We start from the raw sequence: 14947 nt of genomic DNA on the forward strand, positions 1-14947 counted from the left end.
TTTTCTAGAAGTGAGTTAACATTTTATGTACATTAAAATATTAATTGGTAAACTCAAATGGATTTTGTTTTTGTGTTTTGGGGTGCCATAGGATAATGAGATCAATTTATTTCCTGAATCTAGGATTCCTTAAAATAACCCTTGAACCCACGCATGAACTCTGAAAACTTCCCTAAGTACAAAATACCTTCACTGTCCAATATGGCAAGAATAAGCCAATATGCTTATTCAAATTTAAATCTAAATGAACTAAAATTTTAAAAGATTAAAAATCCAGTTCCTCAGTCACTCTAATCACATTTCAAATAGTCAATAGCCACATGTGACTAATGACATGGGTGTAATGGCCTGAATTGTAAGTAACCTTCTAAGTCCCTAACTAGAAGTACAATAATACAAGACAATGTTTTGCAGATTCGTCTTTGCTCATATTTCCTTCCCCCCCATCTCACCAAAAGGGCAAAATTGCTCCTCAAGTAACTGTCATAACTGTTCTCATTACCTTACCTTCAGATACAGGCTGCAAAAGAAAAAATTCACATAGACGACCTCTAAAGAGGACATCAGAGGTAACTAAGGCACCAGCGGAGGGGATATTCCAGGAACAAATAATTAAAATCCAATGAAATAGGAATTATAATAAAGTTACAGAAATAAGAACCCCTGGGGGATGGGAGTTCATGAGAAGGAGTGACAGTTTAACTAGGTCGCAAGTAGAATTAGTGCTTCCCAAAACCAGAAAGGACAGGATAGAGGTGTTCCAGATGAAAAAGACAGCTCATGTGAATGCATAGAGATATCAAAGAGTGAGATGTGTCTGGGGACTAAACGAAACTAAATCGTGGCATGAAATTACTGGGGGAAGGATAGATGGAAGGAGCTGAAATTAGAATCATGAGTGGGAGCCAAACTGAAAGCATGCCATCCTATGGGGGTGGGGCTTACTCTGCAGGGGCCAGGGAATTGGTGAAGGTTTTGGCATATTGCACATTTATGCTTTGAAAAAAAGGAAATGTTTGTTGACAAAATAAAAATGATCAAATACATATAGGATAATTTTTTTAAATGTTGGACATTTATACCACATGGCAACTTACTACCAGATGCCAAATAGAAGTAATGTTCCTATATACATATTCACACTTCTGTAAATATACATATAAACATATGTATAGATTATCAAAAATAAATATAACTATAAAATGCCAGTGAAGCTGTATGGGTGTATGGGTATGTAACCCAGACTTCCACACACACATGAACGTACATACAAACACACACACATACACAGACACACTGATTAAGTGCTTACTCTATGTCAAGGGCTGTGTTAACTGCTATTGCCATTTTATCTCATTTTAACACTTAGCAAGTACCTCAGCGTACAGGAGCTACTTTCCCTATTTTAAAATTAGAAAATTATGGCCCACATAGGTTGTTTATCTTACCCAAAAACAGACAACCAGGAGAAGGTAGAATCAGACATTGAAGTCAGATATTTATGATTTTTTAAATTGTACTTTAAGTTCTGGGATCCATTTGCAGAACACGCAGGTTTGTTACATAGGTATACATGTGCCATGGTGGTTTGCTCCACCAATCAACTGGTCATCTACATTAGGTATTTCTCCTAATGCTATCCCTCCCGTAGCCCCTCACCCCCGAACAGGCCCCAGTCTGTGATGTTCCCCTCCCTGTGTCCATGTGTTCTCATTGTTCAACTTCCACTTATGAGTGAGAAGATGCAGTGTTTGGTTTTCTGTTCCTGTGTTAGTTTGCTGAGAACGATGGTTTCCAGCTTCATCCATGTCTCTGCAAAGGACATGAACTCATCCTTTTTATGGCTGCATAATATTCCATGGTGTATATGTGCCACATTTTTAAGCCTGTGCTTTTATCTTGTAGTCAATATTACCTTCCTGTCTAATATAACATATTTGATTCACAAGGGCCCAGGCCCGGCATTCTTGAAATATGCTTAGTAGAATTACATAAAATACAAAAAAAAATAAAAATAAAGAAAAACTTTGATAAAGCTTGAGTTCTAATACACTCATCATATCTCAATAATGGCTAGGGATAATGAGATCAATTTACTTCCTGAATCTAGGATTCCTTAAAATAACCCTTAAACCCACACATGAACTCTGAGAACATTCCTATATACTACATATCTTCACTGTCCAATATGGCAAGAATAAGCCAATATGCTTATTCAAATTTAAATCTAAATGATGTAAAGTTTTAAAAGATTAAAAATCCAGTTCCTCAGTCACTCTAATCACATTTCAAATAATCAATAGTCACATGTCACTAACCACATGGGCACAATGACTTGAATTGTAAGTTCCCTTCTAAGTCCCCAACTAGAAGTACAGTAATATAAGGAAATATTTTGCAGATTCGTCTTTGCTCACAGTTTCTTCCCTCTCATCTCACCAAAAGGGCAAAATTGCCCCTCAAGTAACTGTCATAACTGTTCCCACTACCTTACCTTCAGATACAGGCTGCGAGAGAAAAAATTCACATAGACCTCTAAAGGGGTATCAGAGGTAACTAAGGAACAAGCTTTGTAGCCAGCTTATGAAGGGGAACACAAGAGGAAAGTAGTCAGCTGCTCCAGAGAATTATTAACATTAAATGGGCATGAGGGAATTGGAAGGGGAGGCACTGGTCAAAAAGGAAGCTTAGTAGGAGCACAAGATTGAAATAATCCCTGACATTTTGTTTCTCAGTTTGAGGAACCAAGGCAATCAACATTTTGTTTTCTTCTGTGAAACAACTTCTTCTGTGAAAAAACTACACTGATAAATATCTCCAAACCTTCACTCAGTTATTGGCAGCATGTTGATATTTATCTTAAATGGCAGCTCGCTTTCTTTGTTAGTTCAATGTTGAGGAAGAAGCTATTCCTTTTGAGATTTCCCACTGGTTAGAGTTAATTATACTTACCAGAGCCTGAATTCCTAGAAGACATCAAGGTCATCCCTGAAGTGAGTGGATTTCATAACCTCCAACAAGTCATGAAAACTTGCCTGCTTCTGTGTCAAGGTAACAACAGTGACATCAGATAGACTCAGAGCACAGCCATTTCAACTTATTGCATTTTAACTCCATGGTGCTACAAAGGGTGAACAAGGAGGAACAGGGGTCCATTCACAAGTGCAGCTTAAGGAAAACAGAAATTGCACAGATTCTGTTATAGATTTTTCTGTCTTAGTCACATAAGCATGGCCCTTCCTTCCTCAGGTTGTAATAATTTCAGATCTTCATGAAGCTCAAGGCAATTCATCAACATTAATCAATTTCAACACAAACTTTGGGTAGAAGGACAGGATACATAATAGAATTGCCATAGCTGAACCAAATGTAACCCTGAGAAGACAAACATCTTTGCCAGAGAAACTTAGTAGGGAGCAGCAAGAAAATAGGCTCTGGTTTAGACTAAATAATCTTCATTATTACTACTAACTATCACAGATACTCCTGCACCCACACACACACTAGAAGAAATAACAACTTCTATTTCAAAAATGACTTGGAATTGGAATTCGACCTCTTAGACCTAAAATGGACCTCAAAATATCATCTGTAAAAGCAGAAAAAAAATAAACCAAGAACAGTTTTCTGGCTTCCTCCTGTGGCACACTCTCCACTGCATCATATATCCTGGATCAATTAGAAAGCAATTATTTGCAAGAAACAGAAAATCCTACAACTGTAGCTACTAACAGAAGTTTAACCAGTTATCTCATTTAACAAAAATTCTAGAAGTAGGTGTTCATTCACCGACTCAACAATGTCAAAACTGATGTTGTAAGATTTCCTTTCCCTTCTCTTCATGATTGTTGCCTTGTGGTCACAATATGGTCACTGCTTCTCCAGTAAAGGAAAAGCAAAGGGCATTTATGCCTGTACGTCATTAGTCAGAACTATACTACATGGCCACCCAACCTGCAAATGAAGCTGGGAAATTGAGTGTTTTAAACTGCTCACACTGCTGCCTCAAACAAAATGAGGAATCTGTCAGACGGAAATAAGAAGAGAATTAGTACTGCGTGGCCTTTTAACAATCTTTCACACATACTGATTGTCCAAGGAACTGTTTCATCCTTACTAGAGCAGACACACAATTTAATCAAAAAGTCAGGTGTTTATTTTTGATGACCTGGGATGGTAGGGAAATGAGGAAGAAAACCTCACTCTTCTAGTTAGGCTGCACTGCCTCCCACTTACCCACTCAAACCCACCCATTCCTATCGCTCTGAGGCTATGGGTTCAAGGTTACAGTCTGAGATTCCTTGATGTCCACACATCACTCATATCCCAAAGGGAGAACAGACAAGTGGATGACAGTTTAAGAAGTTGTCCTCCAAAACAAATGGTGTATAGCTTTTGTTTCAAGTGAAAAGTATCAATAGAAGAGCTAATAAATGATAAAAGTTGAAAGAAAAGAAAATCCTACTACATAGTATTTGTTCTCCCTGCCCCCTTCCTTCCTTCCTTCCTTTCTTTCTTTCTTTCTTTCTCTCTCTCTCTCTCTGTCACACACACACACACACACACACACACATACATATTTAAAATAGTCCTTTTACCAACAAAAGCAAAAAAAGTCTTGGTACAAGATTAGGACATTTAAACGCCAAATAACTGTATATAATTGGAAGGGGAGTGAATTATTTGTCAAATAGACCTTTAAAAGCAACGATCAACTGTTAAGAATTCATAAATTCAACCACCTTTGTTTTAAAGTTAAGATAAAATAGGAATCTGCACAAGTACATGCTGGTTTATATGACTATAATTAGGTATTTAGCTTCTTGAGATGAGGATTTATTTGTCTGGAGAATAAGAGAATTGCAGCCAGTCAACCTCTAAAATTCATTAGAGATTGAACCACTTCATGCAGGGAAATGGCCATTCAACTTCTATGTGCTATCCTTTGTAGTAGGAAGTCATTACCTAATAAGAGAGCCACCCTGTGCCTAGGGCAACCAGTTGTCCAAGTTTTCCCAGAACACAGAGGTTTTCTGGGATACAAGATAAGAAGTGCTAAAACTGGGAAAGTCCTAGACAAACTGGGATGAGTTGATCACCCCACCTTTCCACATAGAGCATGTTGCCCCTAACCTGACCCCATTTCTACCTCTCTTGTTCTGCTTGGAAGGAGATGAATTAGGGAAGAGCCCTATAGTTATCATCAAACTCGATGACTAAAATAAATTTCTAATTTTTCAAAATGTCCTTCTACATGTTCAAAGTTTTTATTACGGTTTATTATGTGACATCTGTTTCTTAAGGGAAAATTTAGGAACATAGCTCATAAGATGTACTTTGCTTTAAATTTTCTTTAGATTTTACCACCTGCTTTATAGCAGCATGCCACATTTAGACAGGCTGAATCCCCCTTTTCACGGTTATATTCAATAGCTGGAAGACAGATGCATCCAGTGGGCTTGATTTGTTTTGGCATTTTGGGCACAAACTTAATCATGATAAACCAGTCCAGTCCTTTTTTCCTTACCCTCCTCCTCAGATTGGATCATACTGATAAAGTGTGATTTAAGTGTATTTTTCAGTAATTCTAATAATTGACCCAGGGAAATTAAAATAATATTTTCCTGTTCTACTTGTCATAACCTGTTGAGATATCTTTCAAAATGTGCTACTGTGGGGAAAAAAGAAATTCTATACACACATTATTGCTGAAATTGCCTGGCTCTTTGCCTCCCAGAAGAGCAATGCATGAAATATTTACTCAAAAATGGAAATATTAAGAAGTAAATGAGTTTAAACCAACCTAATTACTTTATGGGCATTTCTTCACTGCTTAAGGAAACTCCAAATTATCTTCAGCTCTGCATAGACTGTGTCAACTAGAACATATTGAAAAAAATGAAAAAGTCCTCTCAAACAGCCAACTTGACTGATTTAATTCTATTTAAATAATTGCTCTCAGGATGAAGAGACTGGTTTAGTGTTGAAGGAACAAGGTCAGAGGAGTTAACGAACTTTAAGTTACATGAAATCTAAGATCATTCACTCTTTCACTTAACAAATATTTATTGAGCACCTACCATGTGCTAACCACTTTTCTAAGTGCTGTGAACAAAAGAGCCAGAGTTTGCATCCTCATGAAGCTTACCTCCTGGCAGGAGAGACAGACACTACCCCCTCGATAGTGATGATAAATAATATGAAGAAACGTAGCAGGGTAAATTAATGTGACAAGGTTTTCTTCTGTCTTAAAGGAGGAGTGCTGTCTGAGAAAGTGACCTCTAAATTGTGACCTAAATTAAATCAAGAAAGGAAAGAGCTACCTCCCCTCCCACCATCATCTTTATGTGTATAGAACAGTGTTCCTCCAAGTGTGGTCTCCAGACCAGCAGCATCTTCATCACCCCTGAACTTACTTAAAATGCACATTCTTAGGCCCTACTTTAGACCTGTTAAATCTGAAACTCTGGAGGTAAGGCCTAGCAATCTGTGTTGTTAGAAGTTTCATAGGTGATGTTATACATGCTCAAATTTGAAATGGATTGCTCTGGACAATCATATCCTCTCTTCTCCATGAAAATTTCCCAGATCTTCACAGTTGACAGTGATCTCTTTTCTCCTCTAAAATCCTTCACCACATCACAAATAACCATCCAGAGGCACTTTGACTCAGCTCTTGGTATTACTGCTAGGCTCCTCATGTACCTGAAGAATCTCTGTTTGTTACCAGTCAGCTCCTTGAAGGAAGAGACTGTAACTATTTCATCTCCATATTCCCAACAGCTTGGTAAAGTCCCCGGCATAAAGCAAGCTTCCAAAAATACATGAAGAGGTGATGTAGCAATCTGAATAATGGTCCCCAAAAATATTAGGTTTTCATCCTTGGAAATTGGAAATGTTACCTGATATGGAAAATGTCTTTTCTAACATGATTACATTAAAGGTCTTGAGATGCAAGATTATTTGGATAGGTCCTAAATGTAATCACAAGTATCCTTATAAGAAAAAGGAAGAGGGAGATTTGACATACATAGTGAAGGAGAAAGCAATGTGACCAGAGAGGCAGAGATTGAAACAATGTAGCCACAAGCCAAGGAATGCTGGCTGTCACCAAAATCTGGAAGAGGCAAGAAACTGGTTCTCCCTTAGAGCTTCCAGAGGAGATGCCACTCTCCTGACACACTGATTTCAGCCCAGTGATTCTAGTTTCAGACTTCTGGCATCAAGAACTGTGAAAGAATACATTTCTGTTAAGCTACCGAGGTTGTAGTAATTTGTCACAGCAGACACAGGAAACTAAAATAAATGATCACAGCTAAAAGCTGGGTACGGCTTTTGGGGGCATCACCTTGGCTAGTTACAGGGTCTGGTTATTCAGCAAAACACACTAATCTAGGTACTTGGGTAAAGGGATTTGGCAGATGTAATTAAAGTCCCTAATCAGTTGACTTTAAGTAAGAGAGATGATCCTGGGCAATTCTAACTTTATCAGTTGGAAGACTTTAAAAGCAGGAATGAGGCTTTCCCAAACATCATGAACATAACCATGTAGTTCCAGCCTCCTTATGTCCTTCCCTTCCAGAAAACTCATGGACAATAGCTTCAGCTCATGCCTATGAGTTCAAGCTTCTTCATGACCCTGCCTGCCCCTGTTAAATCCAGGTGAAAACACAGGTATTGAGCATTTACTCTGCAGCAGCTAATATATGTACAGTTTATTATTTAATCCTGACATCAATCTTATGAGTTAGGTATGATTATAATCCCATTTTATATATAAAAACATTCACACTTAGAGGGATGAACTGAACTACACAAAGTCACATAGCAAACTCATTGGCATTCAAACTCAGGCAGTCTGATTCCAGAACCTTAATCACTATACCAAAGTGCTTCCCAACAAACTAGTGCCAAAAGTGTGTACAAGTCAGAGTGGGAGAATCATTGCAAGGAGACTTCCAATCCACTTAAATGTTTCAAGCTTATTAAGGGGAAACACAGAGGAATTTGCTTTAGGATGAGCATGAGTCCCATAAATTTGGAACATTCAAGGCAAACCTGGAAGGTATAGAAAAGAGTTGTTTCCCATGTAAGTTTGAGGACTTCAGCCAAGCTGAGCTCAAAGCCTCCTCTGCCCCTTCTCCACTAGTAGGGTCACTTGGATGACCTTCCTTGCTGCCCTTTCTCTCTGAGGCAGCAACTGGAACTGCACAGATGTGCAAGACAGCAGGGGATGGACAGCCCTGGTGATAAAATTGAGAAATTTAGGAGCCCTCCACTGGGTTTCCACATACTCTCCCATAATCATGAGAAATAGGACTTTAGCAGCATTTTCCCCAGGGTGCTAATTAAATATGCTAAGAGTAAGATTCTCATATCTGGCATCTTGTAGCTAAAAAGAAATCTGGTCACTGCAAAAGAGAGTACTCCGCTTAGTTGAGAAGCTATTACACAAAGAAAACTCATTCAAACATTCTTATTATAGAGAATTCAGCATAGGTTGGTTCTAAGGCAGTCAGAGGTGAGGATGGAAACTTCCCAAAGAATCAGAAAGACCTTAAAATGAGGGAATTTCTTCTTTAAGCCTGTCCTGCTGCTATGGTGGTTGGCAATTCATCAATGCAGGATTCCAGATTCAACTCATTAAATACATGATGTTGGTAAATTACTTACCTTCCCACAAGGAAAATAGGTACATTGGTTTTTTTTTTTATATTATGGCATAATACATGTTCACTTAATAAATTTAAACACTGTATAGAACATGGAAAAACAGTAAAGTTCACTTGGACTCTCACTACCCAAAGAGAACGGACATTAACATTTTGTTAGGCAAGTGAACTAACATGTTTTTGCCTGCCTATCTTCATCCATAAAATGGGAACAAGTAACAGTCTTCCTCAGAAGTGATAGAGGAAATGCTTGAGATAAATCAGGTAAAGCACTAAGCACAGGGCATACCTAATAAGGCTCTCCTATGCTAGCGTTACTACTGTCCCAGTTTGCCAGGGGCTCTCTTGGTTTTAGTACTGAGAGCCCTACATCCTGAGATACTGGGATGGTTGGCATAACCCCACAGGAAGGATAACAGTGAAGTATCATGTTCACCGGAGCACAGACAGTGCTGGGTAGTACATGAATGCTCTTTTAACAACAGGGAGTCATCATATGATTTGCCTCAGATTCATTGTCCTTGTCTGACACAGGCCTGCTTGGTCCAGCTTGCACTGAATGGGGAAGTCTCAGAGCCAGTGCTCCAGCCTCAGAAAGGCATTATCCTGTACAGAAGCATCATTCATCCAGAACAGTGTTCTGTTTCTAGCAAACTGCACTTCAGTTCTGCCCACCGATGTCTCCAAGTTGAAGGAAGGAGCAGGAGCACTGGACTCCTCTGAACTACTAGTCTCTCTTAAAAAACAGAAAAGAAATCAAGCACTTAGATGGAGCCCCCTGTGAACTGCAGGCTCCCAACTGCTTGCCCAGCCAAATAATATCGATCTTCTGGCTCCATTTCATTTTAGTCCTTTAACTGCTCACATCTCTGGATGGCATTGGCACAGCAAGGCACAAGTTCCATCATCATTGTGTCAATTCTGCCTTCAAAACTCAGCTTTGTTCCAACTCTGTCAGGGTTAGAAGCAGCACAGGCTGTAATGGTATTTTCTTAGCCACCCTCTCAGTCTGCTGATCTTTGTTCAGGTAGGGGAATGCTCATTTTTAGTGAGTCAGATGACTCCCTTTCTGCGCCCTTCGTTCAATGGATCCCTCGTTTTGGACATGCTGATAAATGTTCAAATGAAATTTCCTTTGGCTACAACTTGTCCCAACCTTTCTTGTTATCATCTCAGCCCTTCTATCATCTAAACAAGGACCTGCCAACTTATTGTGTGTTAATGCCCTTCATCTCCCTTTCTCCCCACATTATTTTTCACATGGCTTCTCTCAATTACTCTTCTCTGTGCTCTCCTGGAGATCCTTAATTATCTTGACTCTAGTGCATTTAAACCTTTGGACTAACAAGTGCTCTGAGCTGTTTTCTTTCTCCTGGGAAACCAACTGGAAAGTCATCCAGACATGTGACCCAGCCACATTTCAAATTAGCGCCAGAGAAGCTGTGAAGGAGCCTCCAATCTCTAAGGATCCCTAGAGATTCAACTGAGTATCCCTGAATTTGAGAAACACACACACACATCCACATCCACATGCACATACACACACACTTCCACAGCCTAAAGGTCCAGGTGACATAACATTAACAACAACCAAAAAAATATCTCTATCCTTGACACCATCTGATCACGTAAAACTTCAGCCTCTGACGAAGACCTCAACCCCCATAAGCATTTATGGGAGTTTATTTATATGTACACATGCAAATGTAGTCAAGAACTACATGTCTTTTCTGGGCACACTGCTACCACACTGCCTCTGCTGTCTTCTCTCAGGCTACTATAGTTTCCTACCTGATGCCATTACTCATTCTCTGGAACAGCCAAAACTGCAAAGTGGTCTGTGGCACCAAGGGGTGGAATAACCAGCACAGCACTGCCAGACCCCTCCAATTGAGTGTAATATAAAGTGGAGACAGTAGTAATGAAATAGATTGCAGGATGTTGTCTCTTCTACAGCTCAGCTACAATTCCATGGAATTGAGCTGGGCATAGATCAGAGGGACTGGTACCACATTACATGCAGAATCATACCTGCTCTTGCCCCACCTCCATCACCAAAGCCACGTAAATAGTCCGAGCCCTTCATGCACACATATTTCTCCCTTTAAGATACTTTCCTACCCAAAGTGGCTCCCCACACAAATAGACCTCCACAAACTGCTATCATGTTCCATTCACTCACCCCTACCTCACCCACCCAAGATCCCAGATCTCCAGGCATACCCAAATCCAAAAATGTGCAGACCATAAGTTCCACTGCATTTTCATACTTATATATTTTTAAGTGATTCATTTCAAAGTTGGAGCATAGTTCTAGACTCTGGGAATTCAAAAATGAAAGACATGCAGCATTAGTGCATTTCCTTGGATTGAATTTTTCTTCATCTGAGATTTGTGTCTCCAAAGTGCAGTATAGGTCCTATGAAGGTATAACAAGCCCAGGAGCTAGGATGTTATGCTACCCTGATCAATGTGGCTACTTTTGTGAGATTTCCCTGGCACAAGAGCTAATGTCCTGTCATAAGATCCAGGATCCCATAGGAAGAAATTGATCCTAATAGCATGCAGAATGAATACAATAAGGAAAATGGCTGAAACAAATGGATCTTGACACCATGTTAATAGCTTTTTTTGTAGAAGAAAATGAATTCAGGAGTAAAAAATAGAAATTAATGAAGGCACCCTAGGCAAAGTCCTCCACCTCCTCCTAAATGATGGTTTTAGTAGGGTCTATCCTCCCCTCAAAGATGACCAACGGTACTGCTAAGAACTCTGGAAGATAGTGTACAATTTGAATAGGAGAAGCAAATTCAGAAGGCTCCACAGGCTATGAGCAGAGTCACTTCTCAAGGGAAGTGGTAAATTTCCACAGCCACTAGAGATCATTTGGCTAATATTTCAACACTAACAGTCTATGTCTTCAAAGAGTATTTATAGCTTTAATGGCATTAAGGTGACTGAACTCCCTGGGACTCCTGAACTTTTATTTGTTAGTGAAAAGTATTAATCATCTTGATGCCAGATTAGCCTATGGGGATTTTTTCCTTAGAAACTAATACCTTATCCTCAGTTATCTTCAGCTGCAGAGTCTCGGCCCCAGCAAGGCTAAATCAGCCTAAGTAGAACCGAACACCTTTCAAGGGAGCAGCAAAGGTCACATGGGGATGGGAGGAATGTGTCATAAGCAGGATTTTTCTTCTTTTCCTTGTCTTGCATGTGCCCAAGGCAGAATCTGGGCCGCCCCCTTGAGATTTTCTAAGACTTGCAGATATCTAATACCATAAAATTAAAACAAGAGGGGGTCAAGATGGCAGACTAGAAGTAGCTGGTGTGTGCCACTCTCACAGACAGAGTGGTGACTAATCACTGATGCTACAAGTCAATTGTCTAAAAAGCCTCATAGGGATCCATCAAGGAAGTGAGGGGACACTAAGAACAGAGAACAGTGAAGCTTGGCAGCAGCACCTCTGGGATCAACATGGAGCCAGAAGGAGCTGGCTCCTTTTCATGGAGAAAAGGTGAATGAGTGAGAGCCCCTGGGGGATTCACACTTCCCACAGGGACCTGTACAATCCTGGAAATGAGAGAATCACCTCGGCCTCCTGGGTCCCTTGATTAATCCAAAGAGCCACCTGGAGTTTTGATAAAGGCAACACTCAAGTCCATAGGGGACCTCCCACAGGCCTTGGACCCTGGACCAGCCCAGTGCTAGCTGCCATAGCCATGATAGAGGCCACAGTCATGGTGTCTGGAAGCAGGAAGACTAGACCATTCCCCCTGTCAGACAAGGCTCAATGCCAGCTTCCAGCACAACAGCTCAGCTTCAGCCTGAACTCTGCCAGGGGACACAGCTCCATGTTCCCCCAGGAAGCACCTGAATGGTGGAACAGGAGACCTCACCCATCTTTGTTGCTCTTAGCTTGGTGGGACACACCAGCTGGGGTTTCCAGCACAAAGCCTTGCCTCTACCAAAATTCTGTGGGTGGGCACAGTCCCATGTTCCCCTGGGAAGCACTCAGAGGGTGGATCGGATGATTCCACCCACTCCTGCTACTCCTAGCTGAGTGGGACTTGCTGGCTTGGTTGGTGCCCAAGCAGGTGGGGGAGCCTTCACTCTTAGAATACTGTGAGGGCTGAGATGCCTGAGTTCTCACAGGCCAGCAGGGGACTAGGACATGCCTCCCTGCACCGGGTATGTCTGGGAAAGGTATGGCCTGTCTGCCAACCACATCCCCTTCCTGAGGGAGCATTGTGACCCAGAACACCTAACAAAGAAAATGCTGGCATGAAAACAGTAATTGGAGGGGGTTCCTCCAAGGCCTCCAAGGCCCAGGAGCAGCACAGGTAAGGGAGTCAACTCTCTCCCCCATACCCATAGAGCACTACCACTAAAATGCATCAAAATGTAAAAGATCCATGGGCTAAGAGTCTATCTGCTGGCCACAACTCTTAACTTCAACCTACTCAATAACAGCCCAAACCACAACACCAAAATACTTTGCCAATATACAGCACCTGTGAAAACTAAACGAGGGGCGGTTCCAAGACGGTCAAATAGGAACACCTCCAGTCTACAGCTCCCAGCATGAGTGATGCAAAAGACAGGTGATTTCTGCATTTCCAACTGAGGTACCGGGTTCATCTCACTGGAGCTTGTCAGACAATGGGGGCAGGGCGAGGCATCGCCTCACCTGGGAAGCACAAGGGGTCAGGGAATTCCCTTTCCTAGACGAGAAAAGCTGTGACAGACGGCACCTGGAAAATCGGGTCACTCCCACCCTAATACTGCGCTTTTCCAATGGTCTTAGTAAATGGCACACCAGGAGATTCTATCCCACGCCTGGCTCAGGGGGTCCCATGCCCACAGAGCCTCACTCATTGCTAGCGTAGCAGTCTGAGATCAAACTGCAAGGCGGCAGTGAAGCTAGGGGAGGGGTGCCTGCCATTGCTGAGGTTTGAGTAGGTAAACAAAGCACAGGGAAGCTCGAACTGGGGAGCCCACTGCAGCTCAAGGAGGTCTGCCTGCCTCTGTAGACTCCACCTCTGGGGGCAGGCCATAGCCAACCAAAAGGCAGCAGAAACCTCTGTAGACTTAATTGTCCCAGTCTGACAGCTTTGAAGAGAGTAGTGGTTCTCCCAGCACGGAGTTTGAGATCTGAGAAAGGACAGACCGCCTCCTCAGGTGGGTCCCTGACTCCCGAGTAGCCTAACTGGGAGGCACCCCCCAGTAGGGGCAGACTGACACCTCACACAGCTAGGTACCCTTCTGAGATGAAGCTTCCAGAGGAACGATCAGGCAGCAACATTTGCTGTTCAGCAATATTCGCTGCTCTGCAGCCTCTGCTGCTGATACCCAGGCAAACAGAGTCTGGAGTGGACCTCCAGCAAACTCCAACAGACCTGCAGCTGAGGGTCTTGACTTTTAGAAGGAAAACTAACAAACAGAAAGGACATCCACACCAAAACCTCATCTGTATGTCACCATAATCAAAGACCAAAGGTAGATAAAACCACAAAGATGGGGGAAAAAACAGAGCAGAAAAGCTGAAAATTCTAAAAATCAGAGCACCTCTCCCCCTCGAAAGGAGCGCAGCTCCTCGCCAGCAATGGAACAAAGCTGGATAGAGAATGACTTTGACAAGTTGAGAGAAGAAGGCTTCAGACAATCAAACTTCTCCAAGCTAAAGAAGGAAGTTCGAACCCGTCGCAAAGAAGATAAAAACCTTGAAAAAAGATTAGACGAATGGCTAACTAGAATAACCAGTATAGAGAAGTACGTAAATGACCTGATGGAGCTGAAAACCATGGCACGAGAACTACATGATGAATGCACAAGCTTCAGTAGCCGATTCAATCAAGTGGAATAAAGGGTATCAGTGATTGAAGATCAAATGAATGAAATGAAGTGGGAAGAGAAGTTCAGAGAAAAAAAAGTAAAAACAAATGAAGAAATATGGGACTATGTGAAAAGACCAAATCTATGTCTGATTGGTGTGCCTGAAAGTGACGGGGAAAACGGAACCAAGTTGGAAAACACTCTTCAGGATATTATCCAGGAGAACTTCCCCAACCTAGCAAGGCAGGCCAACATTCACATTCAGGAAATACAGGGAACGCCACAAAGATACTCCTCGAGAAGAGCAACTCCAAGACACATAATTGTCAGATTCACCAAAGCTGAAATGAAGGAAAAAATGTTAAGGGCAGCCAGAGAGAAAGGTCAGGTCACCCATAAAGGGAAGCCCATCAGACTAACAGCAGATCTCTCGGCAGAA

Source organism: Theropithecus gelada, chromosome 14 (genome assembly GCF_003255815.1).
Source record: "Theropithecus gelada isolate Dixy chromosome 14, Tgel_1.0, whole genome shotgun sequence".
In the NCBI taxonomy this organism is placed as follows: Eukaryota; Metazoa; Chordata; class Mammalia; order Primates; family Cercopithecidae; genus Theropithecus; species Theropithecus gelada.